This window comes from Papio anubis, chromosome 1, assembly GCF_008728515.1.
Source record: "Papio anubis isolate 15944 chromosome 1, Panubis1.0, whole genome shotgun sequence".
Classification (NCBI taxonomy): Eukaryota; Metazoa; Chordata; class Mammalia; order Primates; family Cercopithecidae; genus Papio; species Papio anubis.
Genome location: NC_044976.1, coordinates 4,549,898 through 4,576,436, shown reverse-complemented (window position 1 = coordinate 4,576,436; position 26,539 = coordinate 4,549,898).

Below are 26,539 nucleotides of genomic sequence, written 5' to 3'. Positions count from 1 at the left end.
CTTCATCCAGGGGTTCAGACAGTGTCCCCCAGGCACACTTTCTCCCTTTCCTGCTTCAGCTCTGCTCCTTTCTGTTGACCTGGTTTTCTTATTGACTGTGCCTTCCTAGTGGCAATATGTGGCCACAGTTCCAGCCACACCTTCCTCCAGGCCTCTCTCCCAGCAGCCCCTGCAAAAGTCCCATGGCATTTATTTGTTCAGCTTGGATCACATGCCCATCGCTGGACCAATCACTATGGCCAGAGAAATGCAGTGGTCTGATTGGTCAGTTTTGAATCACATGTCCCTTCCTGGGATCAGGGTGGGAGAGGACACCACCCAGACTGAATGTCTAGGGGTGGGGAGGGGCATTCCCAGGATAAATCAGAGAACACTTATCAAAAGGGAGGGGCAAGAACAAAGCAGACAGAAGATGCAGTGAGCACCAAGGGCAGTACCACCAACTAAGAAAGACCAAAGCCCTCCAGACAAACACACCCCACTGTGCTTCTGAATCTGTGGGTCCTTGTCCGCACCCCACGCACCTGAGTTTTCTGACCCCATCCCTGGGTACAGTTCAAATTTAAATACCAGTTCAATCCAATCTGGTAGAATTGACTATAGCTAATTTAGTCCTGGAAGTGAAATTTCAAAGTGGCATTTAATTTAGACTTAATTATCATGATTTCCAGTGGTCTTGCAGGTATTAATTGTTTAAAAACACTTAATGAGACTTAATCAGTTCATCTAAACAAACCACAGGCCAGGAGCAATTTGTTGACACCGCAGTCAGACAACTCTGGGTGCCTGCCGGGGCAAGGCACAGATACGGATTGGGAGGGGATGGGTGAGGAAAGGCTGCTTGGCTTGGTCTCACCTCCAGAGAACCCCTGTGAGTGATTTTTCGTGACCCTCTACCTTCACCCACCTCTGGGGTTCCTAGATTTGAAAGGAACATTGCCACATTTTCACTTTGTCCTCTGGCCACTGAGCTGATCCCTTGGCCCCTACCTCCTCCTTCCCAAGCTCAGGGGAGTTTCCGGGGCTTCCGAAGAGAATCTTGTGATTCTCATCATGTCTGCTCATATTCTACCCTTTGATGGATGGTGAGCTCAGATCCTGGGGCGGGGTGAGGGTGTGACTTCTCTCTGGTCAGGCTGGTTTTCAGGCCTCCTGACCCCAGGCTCTGTCCACCATCTTTCAAGGTTGTACCAGTGAAATCCCCCTTTCTTCCAATGCTCATGTCCTGGGCTGTGCTGTCACTGAAGTGTTGTGGTGTTGGGTGTTGGGATCCAACAGCCTCTGACTCTGAGTAGCTAGGTGACTTTGGACAAGAGTTTTCACCCCTCTAAATGGTGCATCACATACAATGTGGGTATAGAACTGGCAGCCACAGGGGCCCTTTGGGAGGACTGGGCTAGGGCAGGGGATGTGTTGTCTGCACAGTGGTGGCCCAGCGCCCATGTCCATGTTAGATATTATTATTGTTATTATTAGATCTGCAACATTTATTATTTCAGTCCTAATGATGGGCAGGCATCTTGCCAAGTTCTGTGCATGCGAAGGCAAACACACTGTCTCTGCCTGTGGGGAGACAAGTGAATAGACAGTTACGACCCAGGGTGATGTTAGCTGTTATAGCTATCTTGCTTCAAACGGGATTAAGGTGGTCCGTTTTATCTTGACATACCTTCGGCTGTGTCAAGCGCTTGGACCGTGATGAGCCCAGGTGCTGTGAGAGCACTGAGATAGGCCGAATCTCTTGGTGGAGGGAAGTCAGGGTAGGCTTTCTGGAGGAGGTGCTGATGAATGTCTCTCCTGCCGTGAGAAGCCACTCTCCCCTGCTCCCATTGGGATCAGGGGCTGGAGCTCTTTAGGCTGCAGCCTGAGCCTATTTCAGCTCCGGGTTGTGTGAAATCATCATGGGCTCGGGAGTGTGGGCACCCTCCAGCTGTGGCACCCTCTCCCGGAGCAGCCATGCCTCCTACTGACCTTACGGTCCCCCTTGCAGTGGGAACTCGGTCATGTAGGGTCCCCGGGGAGCAGGGGTTTGGCCCGTGAACTGATGGACGTGTGGGGCCTGCACTGTCAGGGGAAGGAGGCGCCTACCTTAGGGAATGGGGAGAGAGGATGTGCTGGGGGAGTCTGGGAACAAGCAAGTCAGGGGGCTGGGCTCTGACCCTAGGCCAAGTACAGAGAAGGCTGTGAGACCACTTGAGGTCATTGCCAGAAGCAACACCACTGCTGCCTCTTTCTGGGTTTCTGAGGGGGACAGATCTGGGATTGCATCTTGGCCAACCCTGGGCACCGTTCCTAGCCTGTGTGGACCTTTGTTTGCCTCTTTAAAGCGGGGAGAATTGTACCTATTTCTTAGGATCCTTGTGAGATAATCCAAGAAAGATGCGTTTCCGGGGCCAGCACCTGGGGATTTTCAGGGGGGCTTCCTCCTGCCCACCGCCCAGCTGACACTTCCCCTCAAGCTCTTTGAGTGGCTCCTATTCACCCCTCAGCCTTCTGAAACCCCTGACCAAGAAGTTGGCTACCCACACCCCAATCAAAGGAGTTTTTAATGCCCCAAATGAAACAGCTGAGTTTCCAGGCATGTTTCTGTCTCTCTTAGTTCAGAGCATCCCCGGAGCATTGAGCTGTCTTTGGGGTCCAGGTCTTGCTCCTCCTCCAGCCTTGAGCATAGCCCAGGCTTTGGTGATCATGAAGCCACAGGTGGGGTCCGATTGTGCCTGTCTCCTTCTGGAGCTGGGGCTCCGAGGCTGATTGCTTATATGTTGTTCTTTTGTGAACTGGTGTTGGCTTTGGTTTGTGCCCTGGTGGTGGCAGTAGCCACTGTCGCAGGAGCGGCAGCGGCGACCAGTGGAAGATTCCACGGATGCGGAGGCGGTGGCTTGTGGCGGCGGCGGGGGCTCCAATGGCCCCTTTGTCTTCCCAGTGACCTGGCTTCTCCACACGCTCACTCCCACCCGTGCACCCGGCTCCTCGGGGACCGCTGCGGCACAGAGACGACCTCTGACTCTGCCCTTAGCTTTCCTTCCACTTGAGCGGCCGGTCAGGCTCCCGGGAGCAATCGGTCAGTCTCTGGGCAAGGCGGGCGGCAGATGCAGAGTCCGTATTAACGATCGCAGAATTATTTCTTGGCCAAAGAGGCTGGGGACAGAGTGTGTCGCCAGGGCAATTCTGGTTGGCTAATTGGGCAATTTAAAACACAGGGTTTGAAAGGCCGGCCGCTCTGCCCGCTCTGGGAACCCAGCAGTTTAGGAGATGGATGTGTGTTCACGCAGTGGTGGCGGGTCCTTCTGGGAGTCACACATCAGGACTAGGGGCAGACAGGGTGGCGGTCCCAGCCCTGCACCCCCTCTATCACCATGGTGACCATGGAGAGAACTTTCTCTTGTCTGTGCCTCTCCCCATCACAGAAACGGGCTGTGGGACTAGGGGATTTCTTGGGTCCTGTTCAAAGCTGAATTTCCTAATCAGCTCCTGCTGCTACCTCTATACTTCTTCTGAATGTGTATTTGAAACCATAGTTTATTACAGACATTGCTGGGCTTTGGTGTGGGGACTATTTGTTTTTTTTTTTTTTTTTTGAGTTGGAGTCTTACTTTGTTGCCCAGACTGGAGTGCAGTGGTGCGATCTTGGCTCACTGCAACCTCCACCTTCTGGGTTCAAGCAATTCTCCTGCTTCAGCCTCCCGAGCAGCTGATACCACAGGATGTGCCACTACACCCGGCTAATTTTTGTATTTTTATTAGAGACAGGGTTTCACCATATTGGCCAGGTTGGTCTTGAACTCCTGACCTTGTGATCCACCTGCCTCGGCCTCCCAAAGTGCTGGGACTACAGGCGTGGAGACTGTTTTTAAGATGTTCACACTGGACCTGGGCTGAGACTTCGACCGGGGGTGCTCACCCCTTCTGGAAGGAGAGCTGCCAGTAGTGTCTCCTACATTGAAAGGTGAGGTGCCAGGTCCTCCCGGGGCTGGGACTGTTCGCTTTGCCAGCTGTGATCCTGTCTCCAGATGTGGCATCCGGGGCCAGCTTTGGGAATCATTGTGTCTGCAGGAAGTTAGAGGTTCGGAGTCAGGGCCATTGCGCCTGGGTCTTCCTAAGGCTGGCGTTGGGTGGCTCGCTTGACCGGACCCTAAGAGGTTGGCACTGATGAATATGACTTCCAGAGCTAAAATACGGCTGGAGGCCCCATTTCCATATCCCCATTGAAGATGACCCGCTCCTGGCCTCCTTGGAATTCAGGGAATGCTGCCTGAGCCGCCTCCTGGCGTTGCTTTTCTGCGATTCTCCTTTTAGCTGACCTTTCTGCTTTGAAATTGCCGACCACAGAGCACGTCACACCCGAGGTTAGGACATTGCTTCACTTCATTCTTTGCTGGGGAAATAAACCAAACCCAAACCTCCTCAATAGCAGGGCCTGCACCCTGACGACTCAGCCACAACCCAGCGGCCGTGCTCACGGGATATTCATCCTGATCTTTCCAGAGGAAAAATCGAAGGGAAAAAGGTTTACTCTCCTCTTTCTAGAAGGAAGGAAGGTTTATTCTCTCCTTTCCGAGGAGGGCTGCTGTTTCTCCAAGGAAGTCTCCCCCTTGACTCGGGAAAGAAGGCTCAAAGCTGGGGTCCCCCGTGGGAGCCCTGGCCCTGTAGTGCTGGGGAGGGGCAGACGGGGGCTTTGAGCAGAGCCAGGAACGCACTTCTCTTGAGAGACCGTTTGCTCCTCTCTGGCGGTTTCCATCCTGCTACTATTTTATGAGCAGGATGTTTACCCCCACAGGGTTTTAGAGCAGAACTTAGCCTCGCTTGGGGGCTTCAGACTTGTGTACAGAGTGGGAGCCAATAAGACTCCGGCCAGTTGGGGGTGTTCTGGCCCAATGGGCACCCTCAGAGCTGTGGAGCCATTTATCCCCAAGGGACATGATTGGGCTGGCCCTGGCTTGGATCAGGCCCCTGGCAGAGAGGGAAGGCAGGGCCCCATAGGGTCTCTGAAAGGTTGTGTGGGTTGTGCACTGCTCAAGGGCACCTGGTGTAACAGCTGAGCAGGTGCTGAAATCCAGCCTGCATCTGCTGTCCCAGACTCATGCCTGGCTCAGGCCTATGCCTGCCTTGAGGAACGGGCACTTTCTTCTTTGCACAAAAGCCTCTGTATAGTTCAGCGGTGGTCCTGGAACCTGCCTGGGCTGATTTAAAAGGAAATGCGTATTAACCTTGTCTTTTGTTTTCTGTATTCTGATGCTTTCATATCTCAGGGACTTTGCTGACCCTGGAAAAACTGCCCTTCCCAGAGTGAGCCAGTTTCTAGAGATAGCAAACAGCTCTGGAGAGAGCCTTTCAAGTGCAAACCAATGAATCCAGAGCCCCCAAGCATCTCCTTTATTAGGCTCTGACACTCTGAGCTACCGACTATCTGCCTTAATCATCCCAGGGCTGGGCATGGGACAGGTAGGCACGCCAGAGTCTGCTGTAATAATTCAAGCTAGCCGATCTGTTCCTTCTTGCAGAAACCACAATCAATGTGGTTTGCCCACCTTTCCTCTCCACTTGCCTCCTGACCAGCCCTGGTGCTTCCCCGTGTGGCCCTGTGCGGGGTGCGCTGCCTTCTGTATCTAGGGAACTGGTAACATAATAGCTCCTTTACACGTATGTCTTACCATACCTGGGAAAAACACATCCTGGGGACCTTTAAAACATGTGGCCATAGAGGCTGTCTGGGGAAGAGCACCTGAGAGATCACCTTCTGCAAATCCACCCTCCAGTCCAGGGACAGCCCAAGGCAGGCTCTGCCAGGGTGTTCTGAGGATGAGTCAATTCTGGGCCGAAGTGTATCCCACAGGAGGCAGGGGAATGAGTGTTTCCGGAGAAGAGTGGGGTGGGGCTGAGTGAGAGGGGGATGAACGAGGGCTCCTGGGATCGCCAGGACTCAGCCAGACCTGGACTTTAATCCTGGCTGCACCCAGCACGTGGGAGATGTTGGGCCAGCTGTGGAAGCTCGCTGACCCTTGGTTTTCTAACTGGAAAACTGGGGACAAACTCTTCTCCATAGACCCATGGGGAGTAATCCATGAATGCACAAGGCATGCTCCTATTGGGATGAATAACGACCCCCAAAACTGTCCATATCCTAATCCCTAGAACCTATGAGAGCTACGTTATCAGGCAAAAGGGAATTTGCAGATGTGATCCCATGATGGGGGAGTATCCTGGACTGTCCAGGTGGGACTGATGTCATAGCAATGATCCATAAAACAGAGATGAAGGAAGGACAGATAGAGGAGACACCTCCTTTGTCTAAGTGATCATGGAAGCAGAGATAGGAATGATGTGGCCACAAGCCAAGGAATGCAGGCGGCCTCCAGAAGCTGGAAGAGACAGGAACAGATTCTCCCCACTCCTAGAGCCCCCCAAATCTCTAACTCTGCTGATGTCTTGATTTTAGCTCCATACAACTGATTTCAGACTTCTGATCTCTAGAACTGTAAGAGAATAAGTATGGGTTGTCTCAAGCCACTAGGTTTATGGTAATTTGTTGCAGCAGCAACAGAAAACTAATTCAGGCTATTGGTTGTTGTTCGGAGTGCAGAATAGCTGGTACAAGCTCTAATTCTGAGGACCAATAGCCCCGGATGAGAGTCTTGGTCTGTGTGACCATGGGAACATTACCTAACCTATCTTTGCCTTGGTTTTTCCATCTGTGAGGTAGGGATGAGAATACATCCCAGCTCATGTCATTGTTAGTGTTATGTCTGACACATGTGGAGAACTTCTTGAATGCTTTAGTTTAGATTTTTTTTCTTTGCGCTTTTAAGTTCAGGGGTATGTTGCCGGACGTGCTGGTTTGTTACATAGGTAAATGTGTGCTATGGTGGTTTACTGCACAGATCATCCCATCACCTAGGTATTAAACCCAGTTTCTATTAGGTATTCTTCCTGATGCTCTCCCTCCCCACACCCCAACAAACTCCAGTGTGTGTTGTTCTCCTCCATGTGTCCATGTGTTCTCATCCATCAGCTCCCACTTATAGGTGAGAATATGTGGTGTTTGGTTTTCTGTTCCTGCATTAGTTTCCTGAGGATAACGGCTTCCAACTCCATTCATGTCCCTTCAAAGGACATGATCTTGTTCCTTTTTATGGCTGCATAGTTTTCCATGGTGTGTATGTGCCACATTTTCTTTATCCAGTCTATCATTGATGGGCATTTGGGTTGATTCCATGGCTTTGCTATTGTCAGTAGTGCTGCAGTGAACATATGTGTGCATGTATCTTTATAAAAGAATGATTTATATTCCTTTGGGTATATACCAAGTAATGGGATTGCTGTGTCAAATGGTATTTCTGGTTCTAGATCTTTGGGGAGTTGCCACATTGTCGTTCACAATTGTTGAACTAATTTACACTCACACTAACAGTGTAAAAGTGTTCCTTTTTCTCCACCACCTTGCCAGCATCTGTTGCTTTCTAATTTTTTAATAATGGCCGTTCTGATTGGTATCTCATTGAGTGAGATGGTATCTCATTGTGGTTTTGATTTGGATTTCTCTAATGGTTAGTGATGTTGAGGTTTTTTTTTTTTTCATGTAATTATTGGTCACATGTATGTCTTATTTGGAAAAGTGACTGTATATAGATATTACTATTGTCTACATTTAGATGGAGACCTAGAACCAGAGGCCTGGTCTTTTCCCGGCTCAGGAAACAGGGTCTCCATGAAGACGTTGTGGATAAATTCTTATTGGAGGGTGGAGGGAGGTGGCAGGTCTAGTTTATGGTCCTCAGGTGACAGATGGGGAACCCAAGACCAGAGCTGGAGCTTCCAGAATAGCCCAGCCTGTTAAAGTCAGTCAGCTCCATGGTGTGCCAAGTCCCAGGGTGGTGGTGTCTGGACATACTTGGCTACCTCTAGATGCTACTGTGCATGTGACTGAAGGGGGACAGCCATCTTCGGGCAGCTGTGGGGTTAGTGACATGGCTCTTGGAGGCCTGAGATGCTCACCTGTTAAAGCCCAGCTCCGACTTCTCACCTCCGCTGTGTCACCTCCTGCCCCTGGCCGGCCAGCACCCTCCCACCTGAGATAGATGAGCAAGTCTGTTCCTCAGATTAACATGGCTTTCCCGTGACATTGAGCTGTGATTTTGCTACCATGAGTTGGATTGGTGTGAACCGTGGCCTACCTAGAGTCAGGGAAATGAGTTAAAAACACTTTTTTCAGAAACATTCCCTACCCGAGAAGAGTCTACAGTTCATCTCAGAGATTCTTTGTTGCATTGATCTGGCCCCACACTCTTGAGGCCTCAAGTATCACTTTCAGTTGTTTAACTCGAAAAGGGAGCTGTAAAACATCGCCAGAGAAGAGTCTTGCATGTTAAGAGTGGGGAGATAAATCAAGGGAGGGAGCGTCATGAGAGGCCAAGTGCAAAAAGCGCATTTTCAGAAATCGAAACGAGACAGACACTCGCAGCTTCAGACTGGCATCCCCGGGAGTCTGGGTGGGGTGTCAGAGCATCCGGGAGGAACTCCAGCCCTCAGCAATAATAGAGCGCCAAGTCCCCAGCGTGCGATTTCCAGGTCCCCGCAGAATCCAGCCCTCAGCGATAACGGAGCACTAAGCCCCAGGCGTGCAATTTCTGGGTCCCACAGAAGCACATTTCCTTCCTACGCCCGTACTTGACTCCTTCAAGGTCAGGCTGTTACCTCCAGTGTTCAGCTGCAGCCAGGACTCAAGGAGCAAAGTGACTTGCCCAGTCACATCCTGTGCGACTCTGGGGACATGCATGGAGCCACCCAGCCCTCCTGAGCCTTAGTCCTTCTCTGGTTCCATTCTGATTTTCAAAGAGTGGAATACACAAATAGGAGGGGTTCCTAGGCAGCCCATGTCCTCTGGGGGTGCAGTAGGAGGAGCGTGTGAAGGATGGCAGAGTCTGGGACAGAACCAGGCCCTCAGGTGCTGACCTGGTGGTCACATGGAGGGCCGGCTGCCTCATCTTAGGTCTTCTCTGTGGAGGGTGACAAGGATGTCCCTGGGGGGGGTACAGGCAGCACAGAGATAAGGATTTGGGAAGCAGCGTTTATTCGTTTCTGAGTCTGGTCTATTCTTGGATCCCTGGCCCTGTCTGCACCTGCTACATCACAGGTGCTATTGTAGGGGCAGGGGAGGCAGCTGTGGGTGAGACCATGTCCTGCCCTTGCTGAGCTCACCCTGTGGACTCCCCAGCAACCTGGTTCAGAGACAAGGAGCAGAGTGAGGGCCTGGACAGTTCTCAGCTGCCAGAAGGGCAAAGGCACACCGTGGGGAGGAGAGCAGGTAGACCAGAAGGACAGACCACTGCCTTCAGAATCAAGCTCAGCCCGTCACTGGAGGCTTCCAGCCATCAGCCACAGCAGGAAGTAAGAAGCAGGCTGGGGATACGAGGGACTGCTCTGGTTTTAACCTGCCCTTTATGACTCCTTGAGGGCACAGACAGTGTCCTACACAGGCCGCATGGCAGCTTGCAGGGTTCTCACCGCTGAGTGCCGCCACTCAGGGTGAACCTAGGAGCCTGTCTTGTGCCTGACTTGTCTGGGATGCCACTGCCTGCTTGCCCATTTGAATACCTTCTGGTCCATCATCTTGATCTACGGCATGACCTTGGCCTTGGTTTCCCCATCTGTGAAGGAGAAGGCTGCCCTACATGTCCCCCGAGGGCTCTCCTTGCTGGACAAAGATTCCCCACTGGTGCCAGACACCTGCTTTACTACCGGCTGTGTGGGAGCTGGGACACGGTGCCTTCGCTGGCAGAGGACAGCGCGGTATTTATCTGATGATGGCCTCCTGGGTTCCTTGTCTCCCCACTGTGTCCGGCAATAATGATGGAGCGCCCAGGAGTGCCAGAGCCATTTTACTTTTATTTTATTTCTTCCTGAAGTTCAATACTTTCCAAAGCACCTCCGTGTGGTAATGCTATTTTCCTGGCAGGAATGCATTTATTGAAGCTGTCAGTCACTCCAGGCTCCTCCATCTCGGCTCTGCGGCAGGCCTGACGAGTGATGCAGCCATCTATAATTTAAAGGCTGATAGACCCAAATTGCCCATGCAGACCTTGCCGGTGGCACAAGTTAAGGACAAGTTCTCTGCAAATTGGTTACCTAGTAGTTTCGTGGCCCTAAGTGACTGAGTTTTCTGTCCTGGCCAGTTTCCCTCAAAGGGCTGGCTGAGACCCTCCAAGATTGTTCTTGTCAGTCTGAACTGCCATGGCGTGAGGAGAGGGACCTACAGCCTACCCTGTTTTGATTGAAAATGAGGGGATGGGACCCTGATGAGGGAGGTCAGGGCTGGGGGTTGTGACCCAGAGCGGGTCACAGAAAGATCACAGGTTTGAGAGCCAGGTGGGCTTAGGTTTGAATCCGGGTCTGCCACTTCCCAGCAGTGAGCGTCAGACTCCATCTGTGATAGAGTTGGTGATTCCCACGCTTACAGGCAGTTGTGGAAACTACAAGGGGAAGGGTGGGGCACAGGGCTTGGATACCGTGGGTCCCTTGTCTGACGACTCATCGTGCCCAGGGTCTCTGGACTCTAGGCCTGGGGTGGAGGCAGTGTCAGCCCTCAAAGTGGAGGAGTTCTCCCTTCTCCCTAAGTCCTGGGGCCGACGTTCATGTTATTGGAGGTTCTGCACTGAGCACCTTCTCTCTCCTCCACTGAAGTCTCCATCTCTTCTGAAGATGTGTCTATTTCCTGTGCTTTGTACACTCCAACCAAGCCAGAGGATTTCTGCTTAAAACACTTACGGGCTCTATGCTAAGGAGGGCAGCCATAGGGGTTTAAAAAGTACTTATAATGGCTTGTTTTGATAAATAGACTAAATTTTTCCTATTAATTTGTTGGTCGTATGAACTTTCAGGCTTTTTCAGGTCTGCTTCCTTTTCTTTCTTTCTTTTCTCTTTCTTTCTCCCTTCCTTCCTTCCTTCCTTCCTTCCTTCCTTCCTTCCTTCCTTCCTTCCCTCCTCCCTTCTCCTTCCCTCCTTCGCTTCCTTCCCTTCTCTTCCCTTCCTTGCTACCTTCCCCTTCCTTCTCTTTCCTTCCTTCTCTCCTTCCTTTCTTCTTTCCTTCTTTTCTTTTCTTTTTCTTTTTCTTTTCTTTCCATGTCTCCAGCTGGGTGACTGCCCTTCCCCAGAAACAATCAAGTGTATTTGCATTAGTCAATACTGTGGTTCAAAATAGTAGGAATACAGCTCAAAATGCCTTACATAAAAACAAAAAAATCCATTGGCTTCCTAAATTGAACCTGGAGAAGGGTCCACGTGGAGCTTGGCGCAGGGAGCAGGGGCCTGAGTGCTGTCAGCCAGCTCCTGCAGCCCCATCCACCACTCCCAGTCCCAGCTCCCTGCCCATTGGCTTTGTCCTTTATGCAGGCTGCCTTTCCAGGGCTGCAAATGGCCACTGGCCTCCTTCTTTGCAGTCTCTCAACCAGAGATGAGAAAGGCCTCCTCCCTTGGCTTGAGGAAGAAAAATCCCAGGGCAAGCCTCTCATTGGCTCAAGGGCTCATTCTCCCACCCTTAGAACCAATCATTGTGGCCCAAGTGTTCAGATGCCATGACTGACAGCACCACCGCATTGTGTAATTGGACCCTGTGCAGAGCAGTTGCCCCAAAGGAAGGAGGAAGGAGGTGGGAGGAGTGGTGGGAACCCAGAACGCAAACCTCTCTATTTGCATCTTCTGAAGTATTTCTCCTTCTGGCTGAAAAGGGGACACAGAGCGGGGCTTGGTCCTAGATTTCTCCAAAAACATCCCCCAGGAAATGGCCGCACAAGGGGCCACCTCAGGATTTTCAGTCTTCCCAGCTTCCCTGGAGAGAATGGCCGCAGCCTTAACTAGCTTTCCCACACTCCCAGGAGCACCGGGTTTTCTTTTCAGTGCCCTCCTGTCTGAGGTAGGATGATTAGTTGGTAGAGCAACATCCTAATGTTTTGGCTGGAAACCAAGGCACTTGGGGAGTGCGTCCGGCTCCTCCAGAACACGTGTTCCCACCCATCCCGCGCCCACTGCTGCCTAGGGGATGACAGGGAAGATGGGAGGTGGGAAGCAACAGAGGGACAGAAGCCCAAGGCTGACCACACAACCTGGGCACTGCTACATCCAGGCACAACTTCAGCTGTGTAGCTGAGAGCGGCCGCAGGGATCTTGTTCTTGTGTTCGGTCCTTCCCTCTCTGTGAGTGTGGGGTGGGTAAGGTGCTGGGAGTCACGGACCCTTTCCAGGTTGAGCTGCAGTGAATCTCAGCTGGGGGACATATCCAGTGCCCCTTCCCTCTCTGAGTTCCAGATTTCTTACCTGGAAAGGGCAAGAAGCAGGAAGAGAAGGGGTTGGGGGTGAGGACCCAGCCGCCACTACATCCATAGCCGTGGGTATTCTATTTCTTCCAGGAGAACTTGGCCGGTGTGAGAGGGCTGGGCCCTTTGCTTTTCTGTCCTCCTTGGAGATGGTGGGGCAGGCAGGAAGCATGGAGGGGTGGGGTGGGGTAGCTGTCCAGGATGGACAGAATCCACATTTGAGTGGGGGCTGACTTTGAACCAAGCCCACCCGCCCTAACCTGAGCCTATTCTCTATTTCACTACACAATTGATGAATGAGGTTTTAAGGTTTTAATAAGTCAGTAGGTCCAGATGTTTCCCATTGTATGTAACAAATGTTAATTATCTTCTAATTGCTTATCAGCTGAGGCTGCGCTGGCAACCAGCGCCCCAGAAGCACAGCCAGATGAGTCCAGAGCTTCGGAGAGAAGATTAACTGACGGCTTCTTCTGGCAGTCGCTTCCAGAGGTTTCTCATGGCACATAGTGTTCTCTCCAGTGGTTATTATTTTTGGAGGGGAGAAGCCCAGTGGTCTCTGCACTGGGACGGGTACAGTGAAGTTTTTGGTGCCTCAGAGGCACCTGACACTGGCCGGGCTGATGTGTTTCATCTGGCAGCTTTCGCACTAAACCCTGCCACACCCAGGGCTCGGGAGGACTGGTGAGATGCAGGGGCCTCTCTCTGAAATGGGAGGGCAGGCTGCTCTCCTCCTAGGCCTTGCCCCTGCATGGTCCTTCTTGAGCCACTGGGCATCCATTCTCTCAGACTCAGGGCCAAGGCCAACAGGAAGGGAGCTTCCCCAAGCCGAGCCTTCGGAAAACGCTTGCCTGCCAGGGGCTCATGACAGCAAGGGTGTGACTGCCACTCTCTGTCTCACGTCCAGCTTTGAACCTTGTCAGATGCCTGTGTCCTCTGGGCCACAGTTCCACCTAATACCAGTTAGTAGGCAAACCCTCTCTTATCGGGAGACCAGCACTGGCGTGGAGGTGGAGGTGCCTCCTTTGGAGGTCTGTATTGAACCTCTGGAGGCAGCCGATACCTAAGCGCAGCCTCTCTCCTTGTTACTGCCGCCTCCTTGCTCATCTGGCCCAGCTGGCAAAGAGATTCTGCGGAGGTTATCCTTGATGGAAAGGCCCATCCGTCATCTCCTTGGGAGATAGGCACCCCTGCCCACTGCAGCAAACCCCTACTTCTGGTTCCTCCTTTGGAACCCCTTTGTTATTCATGAGGATTAAAAATAGACAGTGTAAAAAGTAAAACAGATGGCTGTAGTCATTGATCGGGGCAGTGTGTGCCACTTTTACAGAAAATTATGACCTGGTTTTTTTTTCCTAGTATTGAGGTTACATTGATCTCTGTGAACTCTGTGGGGTGTGACACATTCATTCTTCCGGTTGCAGACACTGGATTGATGTGTGTTGGTGTGACACATTCATTCTTCCGGTTGCAGACACTGGATTGATGTGTGTCCTTGTGGCGAGTGATGCATTTTGCAGAATCCTTCTGGCATCTGATGGTTCCTGTGTGTGTCGCCAGATTCATTCATTCCTGCATTCGTGTGTTCATCTGCCTACCCACATACCCGTCTATGCACTCATATTAACGTTGATCCATCCATCCACCCACGCACCTGTCCTTCTTCCTCAGGACCATTTGCTGAGTACCAGGCAGCTGGTTCCCTGTGGTGCTTAGAATGTACACTCCTGGAGGGTGGGGTGGTGTGGGTGGGGCCTGTATTAGCCTGCTCTGGCTGCTGTGACAAAGGACCACAAACTGAGTTGGTCACACAACCAAAATTGATCGTCCCAGTTCTGGAGGCCAGGAGTCTGAGATCGAGGTGCAGATAGGGCCGTGCTCCCTCCAAAGGTGCTAGGGAAGCATCTGTGCCAGGCCCCTCTCCTGCTGCTGGTAGTTCTTGGTTTGTGGCAACATCACTCCACTCATTACATGGCCACAGTGTCCCCCTGTGTGTGTCTCCGATTCACATTTCCCCTTTTGATAAGGACGCTAGTCATTTTGGATTAGGGGCTCACCCTTCTTAACTAATTACATCTACAGTGCCACCATTTCCAAGTAAGATCACATTCTGAGGTCCTAGGAGTTAGACTGCAGCACGTGGAGTTTGGGGGATATGTTTACCTGAAACACCAGCTGTGTTTCGTCTCCCCCAGAGAGCATGTTGGACCATCCCAGGCCTGTGCTGAAGAGCAACTTGCAACTGGGAGAGTCAGGTCCGGTCACGGCTCCAGCTTCACACCTGGCCTGGAACCTGATCACTTCAGCCAGCAAATGCCACCTGTCACCTGCCTCCAAGACCCATTAGGAGGAGGTTCCAATCAACCCAATGGATCACCTTGGCTTGGTATAGACAGTGAAGGTCAAAACTCCCAAGCATGCTTTTCCCACCTGAAGCATACAGGAGGAGAGCTAACCTTTGCTGTGGTGCCCACCATACCCTAAGCTGGCAGTGTATTTAGTGGGATGAAGCGTGTGAGAGGGTCATTGCATACATCCACCAGCCAAGTGTAGGTTCAGCAGCATTTAACAGAACCCTTCCCAGTGACAGTGTCAAAACAGGATGGGTCCTTCATGTCTCTTTCCGTGTAACAGTAGTTTGGAGGTGGGTGGCTGTAGGAAGCTGTTAGGGATAAATACTCCAGTCTGTCCTCATCCTCATGGTCCAAAATGGGTGCTGGAACTCCAGCCATCTCATCCATGTCCCAAGCAGGTGTCCCCTCTTAGGGAGACTTCCTGGAAGTACCATCCAACACTGCTCATATCTCATTGGTTACAACGGAATCGCATGATCACATCTAGTGTAAAGGAGGCTGGGATATATAGTAAAGGAGGCTGGGATATATAGTTTTGTATTAGGTTGGTGCAAAAGTAATTTGCGGTAATAATTGAGCATGTTGTTGTCCAGCTAGAAATTGGGTTCTGTTTCTAAGGAAGATAGCAAGAATGGATGTTGGTCAGGCAATTGGAGTCTCCACATTTGCCAGCGGTCTTGTCTGACCACCTCTCCAGGTGGGAGCCCGAGTGGATTCAGGGTGTACAGTGTTGGGGATGGGCAGGAAAAGGCACAGAACCACAGCACCACGTTCCACATTGCTGTCCTTGGAGCTGGCTGTCTTAAAGGATTTATTTTAGTCCTGTGAGGTACTTGAGTTCCCCAAGTGATCAACTCAGCTTTCAAGAGGTTTCCAGGGGACAGGAGAGCGGTTTCTGACCCCCACACTCCAACAGTCCATGGTTCTTCACCTCAAGGCTGCTTAGCACTTAGGGTGAATGAATAGGGTGCATGGGGCACTCTGTCTTCTGTGGGATCACTGGATCACCCTGGGGTAAAGTCTCCCTCAGACCCTGTCATAGCTCTGGTCCTTCTTAGGAAAGGAAAAGTCCTATTATTGTTTTTAGCTACACAGTGGTCTTCCTTTTCTTTAATGTATTTGGTTGAGCAAAACCATCAAAACCCAGATCTTTGTTCAATGCCTGTGTCTCTGGCCCTCCAACCTGGCCTGGTCTAGGCTGGCAGCCTGCAGTAGGGAGTGGGGTGAGGGCCTTCTGCTGTCTTTATTCCAACAGGTCTGGACCTCTACTTCCTGCTGGGTCCCAAGGCACAGGGTCCTTCCCAGGTGTAGGGGAAGGGAATGAGGAAGGGGACAGGGAGGGGCATTTGGCACCAAGAATTCGCGGGGCTTCTTGGAGATTGACTCCTTTCCAGTCCCTGGAATGCTGCTGTCTCGATGGAGGCCAGCCCTCTCCCTGCACTGCTGGGTCTTCCTGGCTGGCTCCAGGGCACCTGGCCATGCACTTCCCACACATGCTGAAGGCTCTGATCCATCTACTCCTCCCAGGAGGACCCTCTTTAAAGGGACCCCAGGCCATTTTCCTTACCAGGAGACCCACAGATTGGCCGCTGTGGTTGGTGGGGAGGCCATCTCCCTTCAGCCCTCTCCTCCTTCTTCCACTGGGAGCCACAGCTAGCCTCAGCCTGGGTGCAGCCTGGCCTTTGGGAGCGACTCCCTGCAGGCTGTGTCCTGTGCACTCCTGGGGACTGACAACAGTCCCTCTGCCCACCCCCACAGGGAGCTCCTTCAAGCTCCTCTCCCTTCCACGAGGTGAGAGTAAGGGCCTCCACCCATTTCCTGGAGGGCAGGAATACAAGGGACTCACAGCCTCTTTCTAAAGAAACCAACTTGGCAATCTCCAGCTGCCTTCTTGGCCTCTTCAGTGCTCGGTATGGGTGAGGCTGAGGCCTGGCATGTGGGGGCCATGCACGTGCAGGTGCACCTGCTGCAGAGTCGCTGCTGGCATCGTTGGACTTTGGCCTCCAGCAGAGACTGAGTCAGAAGGCCCATTGTGATTTTCTAAGAATCACCTGAGAAACTCATTAAAATGCAGATTCCTGGGGGCAACCCCCAGAGACTGGGTTCAGCTGGTTTGTTATGGGGCCAGGGGATCTGCATTGACCCCACACCCCAGGTGATGCTGATGCTGGGAGTCCTGCAGAGACTTTTGGTTGTCCTTAGGGGTGGAATGCAATACACAGTCACCATGGCAACCCCCATCCTGGTTTTCCTGGAGCCCACAGGTCCGAGACCTTCCTCGGGCCGTCTCAGCTGCCTTTCCAGACACTCTGCTTAAATGGCTGTTTTATTTTTTCATAGCCCGCTGATCTATTTAAATGCCTATAATACAGCAGTGTTATCTGAGGGAGACACGCACACTTTCTTGACTAGATTTCCAAGAAATTTTATGAAAGGCTGATTTTCTTTGAAAGGCCTGGCTCCTTTATGTGGTGGAATAGAATCGTTTTGGAATTGATATTCTCAAGGACGGCGAGAGCCTCCTCCACTGTTCTAAGATGTTTATAGTCCCTCTCTCCCTTCTTGCTGATAACTGAAGCCCGCCACCTCTTCATCTTCAAAAGCACAACATAAATTAGACGAAAAGAATTTTTGTAAAAAATATTTAACCCCTCCTTAGTTCTTTGACAATCCCAGCGGTGTTTGCATAGCTGTACCACCTTAAACCTGGTGGTGAGAGGAGTGCAATCCTTGGCGTCTGGTCCTCTCTTCCCCACCCACCTCCCTCTACAGCCTTCCTTCTGCCATCTGGATCCAGCCACCTGCGCTCCAGCAGGTCCCTGGAGGGCCTTAGACCTAGCTCTGCCTGGCCTGCATATGGCATCCCATAACCATGTGCATGTTCTTTGTCGTTTTTTTCTTTTTCTTTTTTTCTTTTCTTTTTTTTTTTTTGACATGGAGTCTTGCTCTGTCGCCCAGGCTGGAGTGCAGCGGCGCGATCTTGGCTCACTGCAAGCTCCGCCTCCTGGGTTCAAGTGATTCTCCTGCCTCAGCCTCCCGAGTAGCTGGGACAACAGGTGTCCACCACCATGCTCAGCTAATTTTTTGTATTTTTAGTAGACACGGGGTTTCACCGTATTAGCCAGGATGGTCTCGATCTCCTGACCTCGTGATTCGCCTGCCTTGGCCTCCCAGAGTGCTGGGATTACAGGTGTGAGCCATGGCAACTGGCCTCCATGTGCATTTTCTAAAACTGATTTCAAACTTCAATTTTCTTTTTTTTAGAATGAAGCCTTGCCTTTGACGTCCAGGCTGGAGTGTGATGGCACGAACTCGGCTCACGGCAACCTCTGTCTCCTGGGTTCAGGCAATTCTCCTGCCTCAGCCTCCCTAGTAGCTGGGATTACAGGCGCCTGCCACCACGCCTGGCTAACTTTTTGTATTTTTAGTAGAGATGGGGTTTCACTATGTTGGCCAGGCTGGTCTTGAACTCCTGACCTCAGGTAATCTGCCTGCCTTGACCTCCCAAAGTGTTGGGGTTACAGGTGTGAGCCACTACGCTTGGCCAACTGACTTCAATTTTATCCACCTTATCAATCTTGGGTACCTCCTCTGGGCCCCATATGTACAGCTTTGGAACGAAGTTTGTGCCCCTTCATGCCAGTGGAGGGAGGCAGGACTGATGGGTGCCTGAAAGCTCAGGACAAAGGACTCAGGGGAGTGCCCAGGGACAGGCCAGCTTTTTAGAGGGCAGTACCACTGCCCAGTCCAGACTGCCTTTTGGGGTGACAGTTCAAATCTAGGTCCACCACTGGAATATGACTCAGTCTTAAACAGGAAGGAAACTCACACACCTGCGTGGCTGAACCTTGAGGATGCTGTGCTAAGTGAAACAAGACAGTCACAGAAGGACAAATACTGGATGACTCCATTTGTAGGAGGTCCCGGGGGTTGTCAAATTCATAGAGACAGAAAGTAGGACGGTGGTTGCCAGGGAATGGGGAGAGGGAGGAATGGGAATTATTTTTTATAAGTACAGTTTCTGTTTTGTAAGATGACAAGAGCTCTGAAGTGGATGGTGGTGATGACAGTGACATAAAATGTGAATGTACTTAATGCCACTGAACTGTGCATTTAAAAATGGTCAAAATGGGCTGGGCGCCGTGGCTCATGCCTGTAATCCCAGCACTTTGGGAGGCCAAGACGGGTGGATAACCGCTGGTAGGGAGTTCGAGACCAGCCTGACCAACATGGAGAAACCCTGTGTCTACTAAAAATACAAAATTAGCCAGCTGTGGTGGTGCATGCCTGTAATTCCAGCTACTCGGGAGGCTGAGGCAGGAGAATTGCTTGAACCCAGGAGGCAGAGGTTGCAGTGAGTTGAGGTCGCACCACAGCTCTCCAGCCTGGGCAACAAGAGCAAAACTCCGTCTCAAAAAACAAAAACAAAAACAAACAAAAAAAAGCATGTTAGGTATATTGTACACAATTAAACAAATGAATTTAAAAAAGAAAGAAAAAATCCAGGTCTACCTCCTAGGAACTGTAAGCTTAGGGAAGTCTTGAAGCCTCCATTTCCTCATCCAGAAAGCAAGAACATTATACAAATCAAGGCTGCCTGGAGGGTTTTCTGAGAGAAAGGAGAGAATCACGATGTGAAAACTGTAGCCCACCCCAAAAATACAGAACATGATTGAGAACTTGTTTGCTTGTTTACTAAGTTTTCAGAGTTCACTCTCAGATATATAGTTTGCAAATATTTTCTCTCACTTGGTAGCTTGTCTTTTAATCCTCTTGAAGGATCCTTCGCAGAGCACATGTATTAAATTTTGAGGAAAGCCAGTTAATTTCTTACTTTTACAGATTGTGCTTTTGGTATCAAGTGTTAGAACTCTTTGCCTAACTGTAGATGCTGAAGTTTTTCTCCTATTGTTTCTAAAAGTTTTAGAGTTCTATGTTTTATTTTATGTCTTTGATCCATTTTGAGTTGATTTTTTAATCAAAAACACAAGTTTCTTTCTTTTCTTCTTTTTTTTTAGCCTATGGACATCCAATTGCTCTGTTAGAGCATTTGTTGAAAATGCTCTCCTTGCTCCATGTGATGACTCTTGTGCCCTTGTCAAAAGCCAGCTGGGCCCATTTGTGTGGGTCTGTTTCTGGGTTCTCTATTCTGTTCCATTGGTCTACAGGTCTGTTTTCCCCCAATCCCACACTCTTAATGACTGTTGCTATACAAGTCTTGAAATTGCGTAGACGAATTCCTCCTACTTTATTTCCTTCCTTTCTTCCTTCTCTTCCTTCCTTCTCTTTCTCTCTCTCTCTTTTCCTTCCTTCCTTCCTTCCTTCCTTCCTTCCTTCCTTCCTTCCTTCCTTCCTTCCTTCCTTCCTTCCTTCCTTCCTTTCTTTCTTTCTTTCTTTCTTTTCTTTCTTTCTTTCTTTCTTTTCTTTCTTTCTTTCCTTTCTTTCTTTCTTTCTTTCTTTCTTTCTCTCTCTCTCTCTTTCTTTTCTTTGCTTTCTCCCTCTTTCTTTCTCTCTTCCTTTCTCTCTCTTTCTCCCTTCCTTCCTTCCTTCCTTCCTTCTTCCTTCTTCCTTCCTTCCTTCCTTCCTTCCTTCCTTCCTTCCTTTCTTCCTTTTTTTTCCATCTTTCTTTTCTTTCCTTCTCTCTCTTGCTTTTATTTTTATTTTTTTTTTTTTCGAGGACAGAGTTTCGCTCTTGGTGTCAGGCTGGGTGCAATGGTGATCTTTGACCATTACGGCCTCCACCTTCCACGGTTCAATGGTGTCCTCCACCCTCAAGCCTCCCGAGGTAGCTGGGATTACAGACGCCATGCCCACCACTTCATTTTTGTATTTTTAGTAGAGATGGGGATTCACCATGTTGGCTAGGCTGGACTCGAATTCCTGACCTCAGGTGATCCACCTGCCTCGTCCTCTGAAAGTGCTGGGATTACATGTGTGAGCCACCACACCGGGCCTTATTCTCTTTTTTCACAATTGTTTTGGCTACTCTAGTTCCTTTGTCTTTTCAAATCAATTTTATTTTGTTTATTTATTTTTGAGACAGGGTCTTACTCTGTCACCCAGGCTGAAGCACAATGGCGTGATCTTGGCTCACTGCAACCTCTGTCTCCTGCATTCAAGTGATTTTCTTGCCTCAGCCTCCTGAGTAGCTGGGATTACAGGCACACACCACCACGCTTGGCTAAATTTGGAATAATCTTATCTACATCTATAAAAAGTCTCACTGGGATTTTGATGAGAATTGCGTTAAATCTATAAATCCACTTAGGGAGAAATGACATCTTTACTATTTCGAGTTTTCCAATCCATGAGCAGGATATGCCTCTCAATTTATTTAGATCTTTGTTGATTTCTTTCATCAGTGTGGTGTTGTGTTTAGCATACAGGCCATATACATTTTTGAGATTTATAATGATTTAATTTGTTTTAGTGATTGTAAATGGTGTTTTTAAAAACCAGCCTTACTGAGGTATAATTGACAAGTAAAAATTGTGTATATTTAAGGTATACAGCCTGATGATTTGATATACATATACATTGTAAAGTGGTAACTATAGTTAGCAACAATGTACTGTATACTAGAAACTTGCTAACAGAGTAGATCTTAAGTGTTTTTTTGTTTGTTTGTTTTTGTTTTTTTTGAGATGGAGTCTCACTCTGTTGCCCAGGCTAGAGTGCAGTGGCATGATCTTGGCTCACTGCCAGCTCTACCTCCCGGGTTCATGCCGTTCTCCTGCCTCAGCCTCCCGAGTAGCTGGAACTACAGGCGCTTGCTGCCACACCTGGCTAATGTTTAGTATTTTTAGTAGAGACGGGGTTTCACTGTGTTAGCCAGGATGGTCTTGATCCCCTGACCTTGTGATCTGCCTGCCTTGGCCTCCCAAAGTGCTGGGATTACAGGCACTGCACCCAGCCGATCTTAAGTGTTTTTACCACCAAAAAGGTAACTTTATGAAGTGATGGATATGTGAATTAGCTTGATTGTGGCAACTGTATTTTTTTTTTTGAGACAGGCTCTCACTCTGACGCCCAGGCTGAAGTGCAGTGGCACAATCTTGGCTCACTGCAATCTCCGCCTCCTGGGTTCAAGCGATTCTCCTGCCTCAGCCCCCCGAGTAGCTGGGATTACAGGTGCCCACAACTATGCCTGGGTAATTTTTTATATTTTTAGTAGAGATGGGGTTTCGCCATAATTGGACAAGGTGGTCTTGAACTCCTGATGTCAAGTGATCCGCCCGCCTCTGGGTCCCGAAGTGCTGGGATTACAGGTGTGAGCCACCACACCTGGCCCAATGAGTGTGTTTTTAATTTCATTATCCACATGGTCATTACTGCAATATAGAAGTAAGATTGATTTTTGAATCAATTGAAAAATGCTTGAATCTACAAGCATTTTTATTGGTTCTTTGTGATTTTCTGCATAGACAATCATGCCATTTGCAAACAGGGATGAGTTCTTTCCTTCCTTTTGATCGGGATGCTTTTTAAAAACTTAATTGCCTGATTGCACTGGCTAGACTGCTAGCACTACCAGAGCAGAAGCGGTGAGAATGGGTTTTCTTGCCCTGTTACCAACCTCTTGGGAAAGCATTCAGTCTTACTCCATTTTGTTAAATGTTGGATATGGGCTTTTTGTAGATGCTTTTTATCAAATTGAGGGAATTCCTCCCCCATTATTATTTTTCTGAGAGTTTTATCATGAATGAGTATAGCTGACCCTTGAAGAACATAGGATTGAACTGTGTGGGTCTATGTATATGTGGCTTTTTTCAGCCACAGCTGATGGAAAATATATGATTCCCGGGATTTGAAACCCAGGTATATAGCAGGCCAACTTTTTTAATGTATACATCCCACGGAGCCCACTACAGGACCTGAGTATGTGTGGATCTGGGTATAGGCAGGCGGGTGGGGGGTCCTGGAACCAATACCCCATGTGTACCAAGGGACAACTGTATAGATTTTGAGATGTACGTTTTCTGATTTGATGAATATGATTGTGTGATATTTTTCCTTTAGCCTGTTAATATGGTGGATTACTTTTCCCAGGGAGAGTGGGAGAGGAGGCTTGGACCAGACCGTTGCCATGGCAACCAGAGGCCACTGGGGAATGTGTTTTGGAGTTGGAGGAACTGGCTTGGCAAGCTCCGTGGGTGACCTCCAGGACTTTTCACATATTAAAAAGTGAAGTAAAATAAAACCCAAAGTGAGATCAGGCAAACCACTTGTGTTTCCGAAGAGCACCGTGTTCCTGTCTCCCGATGGGTGGGACTGAATCTCTATCATTTTTACTTCCCACTCACTTTCATTTCCTTACCCCTTGGAGGGCCTCTCGGTTTAATTGTTGTGTTTCTATCTGCTGTGCGGTACCTGGTGGGGGTGCCAGGCTGGAGGCAGCTCCGCCTGCCTGGGTGGCTGCCGCTCTATTGTGTAGTGGTGTGGGGGGTGCAGCAGCTGACTCTACAGCCTTCTCTGTGCTCAAGGCTGTGGGTGCCAGGTGTGGTGCCTGGAGCAGTGGGTGGGAACCTGCAGCTTTGGTCTCAGACACTTCGAGCTGGACGGGGAGCTCGTGGGCCTCAGACCCCTTCTACCGACAGCAGCCTCCAGTGCTTTGTGTAGGAATGGAAGGGAGAGGGACCCTGCTATGCAAGGCTCACAGCAGGGCAAGCTGGCTATTCCAGGGCTACAGGAAAGCAAACCCTGCTTTATCCACCATTGCCAGCACAGTGGAGGGTGAAAGAACCGAATTCCTGAGTTTTTCTGTTGATCAGCACCGGAACCTGGGCATGTCTCGAATCTATTCAAGTCTCTGGTTTCTCACCTGCAGCATGGGAACCGTGAGAATCCTTACGGCCTTGGTATGGGGTCAGTTGAAACAGTACATGCAAAATATTTCACAGTGGGTACAACCAGAGGTAATTCCTTTTCTTGCAGAAGTAAATTTTGTTTTAACGTTATTACAACAGTCCGAAAATAAAAGTTTATCTCTTTAAGAACAAAGCATTAAGAAAATTTCCAGCTGTTGATGGAAAATTTCTGAAATACATCAGATGGCTCCAGCCTTGGGGAGCAAAGGGTGCTAAATAAGTGGCCTTGTCTGCTGGCTTGACCCTCAAAGCCCACGGTGCTGTGGGTGGAGATGTCCCAAGAGTGGGCTTGGTGGCTGTGGTGGTGAGGGCAGAGTCTGCAGGGCTTCCCCCGATCTACTGATCTTCCTTCCTGCCCCAGAATTGGCCTTCCTCAGGATGTGTGGAGTTCTCTGCTCAGAAACTGCTGAGCCACAGGCCTGGGAGATTAAAGTGCTTGACCGATCAGGCTTTTTGAGGGCTCTCTTTTTGAGCCTCCAGGCTTGCCCCGTTCCGCTTGGTGGAAGTTGTCAGAATTCTGCTCTGTGGCATGTTGGGGGACTGCCTTTGTCTGCCTGTGCTGCTATAATAAAATACCTTAGGTGGCCGGGCACGGTGGCTCACACCTGTGATCCCAGCACTTTAAGAGGCCAAGGCCGGTGGATCACCTGAGGTCGGAGTTCGAGACCAGCCTGATCAACATGGGGAAACCCCATCTCTACTAGAAATACAAAATTGGCTGGGTGTGGTGGTGCATGGCTGTAATCTCAGCTACTCGGGAGGCTGAGGCAGGAGAATCAGTTGAACCCGGGAGGCGGAGGTTGCAGTGAGCCAAGATGATGTCATTGCACTCCAACCTGAACAAAAAGAGCAAAACTCCATCTCAAAAAAAAAAAAAAAAGTATATCTTAGGTAATGTATAAACAACAGAAATTTATTTCTCACAGTTCTGGAGGCTGGGAAGTCCAACATCAAGGAAGCATCAGGGTGGGTGTCTGGTGAGGGTCCCATTCCTGCTTTCAAGGTGGCACCTTGTTGCTCATCCTCTGGGGGAACCAAGGCTGTGCCTTCACAGAGTGAAGGCAGAAGGGCAGAGAGGCCTGGCGAGTTCCCTCCAGCACTTTCATAAGGTTGCCCATCCCATTCTAAATAACCATTCTGAAAAACGTAATAACTTCACGTAGGCTCCACTTCTTACTACTGTCATATTGGAGTCTAAGTTCCAACATAAGAATTTGGGAGGGGCACTTACACTCAAACCATGGCAGGGACAGAAGGGGGCTTTGTACTGGTGCCCAGGTTTGTTTGTGAAAATGTAGACACACACACCACACTTATTTAAATAAACTTTTTATTTCAGAATCATCTTAGATTTACAGAAAATTTGCAATGATAGTACAGAGAGTTCCCATAAGCCTCTCACTCAGCTTTTCCTATTTTAACATCTTACATTAGTATGGTACATTTGTTAGAATTAATGAGCCAATATTGATGCATGATTATTGACTAGACTCTACACTTTATTTAGATTTCATTGGCATTTTCCTAATGCCTTTTTCCCTTCCAGGATCCCACCCGGGAAACCATATCATGTTAACTTATCATCTCTCCTTAGGCTCTTTTTGGCTGTAAAGATTCTTAGACTTTGTTTTTGATGACTTTGTTTCAGGGAGTACTGGTCAGGTAGTTAAAAATGTTTGTCAGCGGGGACTGTGATGGTTTTCTCCTAGTTAGACTGGGGTATGGGTTCTTGGGAGGAAGACCACGGAGGTGAGGTGCCATATTGATCCCATCAGCTCAAGGGCACATACTATCCACATGACTCACCAGTGTTGATGTTGACCTTCATCAACTGGCTGAGTCTGTCACATTTCTCCATGAGAAAGTTAGTTATTTTTTTCCTCTTTCCACACTGTACTCTTTGGAATGAAGTCACCGAGCACAGTCCATGCGGAAGGAGTGGGGAATTATGTTTACCTCCTTGAGAGGGTAGTTATTTACATAAATTATTTAGAATTCTTCTGTATTGGAGACTAGTCTATTCTCATAGACGAGTCTGTGGTATGTTGGGGGACTGTCTTTGTTTGCCTGTGCTGCTATAATAAAACATCTTTTCTTTTTTTAAAAATTGAGACAGGGTCTCGCTCTGTTGCCCAGGCTGAAGTGCAGTGCATTTATTTACTTATTCACTGATTTAATCAATCATCATTGATTTATATCAGTATAGAATCATGGATTTAAAAAAAGACTTCAGGTTATACTTACTGTTTTGCTTAAATTGTTCCAGCTGTGTCCGTGGGAGCTGGAGTGCTCTCCAGTTCGTTGCAGTCAACTGGAAGAGCTCCCATGGCCAGCGCTGGAACAATTTCGAGATCCCCCATTATTTTGTTTTGTGAGCACTTCCTTACTTTCCGCCATTGCGGGATGCTCTGGGCTCATCTCATACATGTCATGTCTCAGCAGTAGAAGCAGCAGTTTCTCTATAGAGCCCTGGTTCCTTTTTAATTGGAGAATGGTATTTGCAAACCAAGGTCCGGTGCTGTGTATGCTCACTGCTACAGGGCTCTCTCATGGGCAGAGCTGGGAAGTATATGTATGTAGAGTGACCCATGTGTATGCATTATCTATTCTATCAATCAATCAATCAATCAATCATCTATCTGTCCATCTGTATCTAAATTAAGCAAAACATGAGTTCATACTGAGGTCTCCAACTCTAACCCTATTCCACAAGGTTCAGTCTAGTTTCCTCCTTTGCTTATCTGTAACCTGCTTCCCACTATTCTCCATCCATTTACTAATTTATGTGATCTCTGTATATAAGTATAGAATTGTTAACCTGAATCCCCATAGGAAGCAACTTTACCAGCTAGAGTCCAGTGCTATGTGAAGATGCATTTCTCTTTAGTCTAACAGTCTCTACTCAACAGTTACTGAGGTCAGTACCTTTTCCTCTTACCTCCTTCAGTAAGGCGATGTCATGCATTTGTAGTACAGATTCTTTTATCATCATCTCCATCCCATCCTGGGATCCCCTG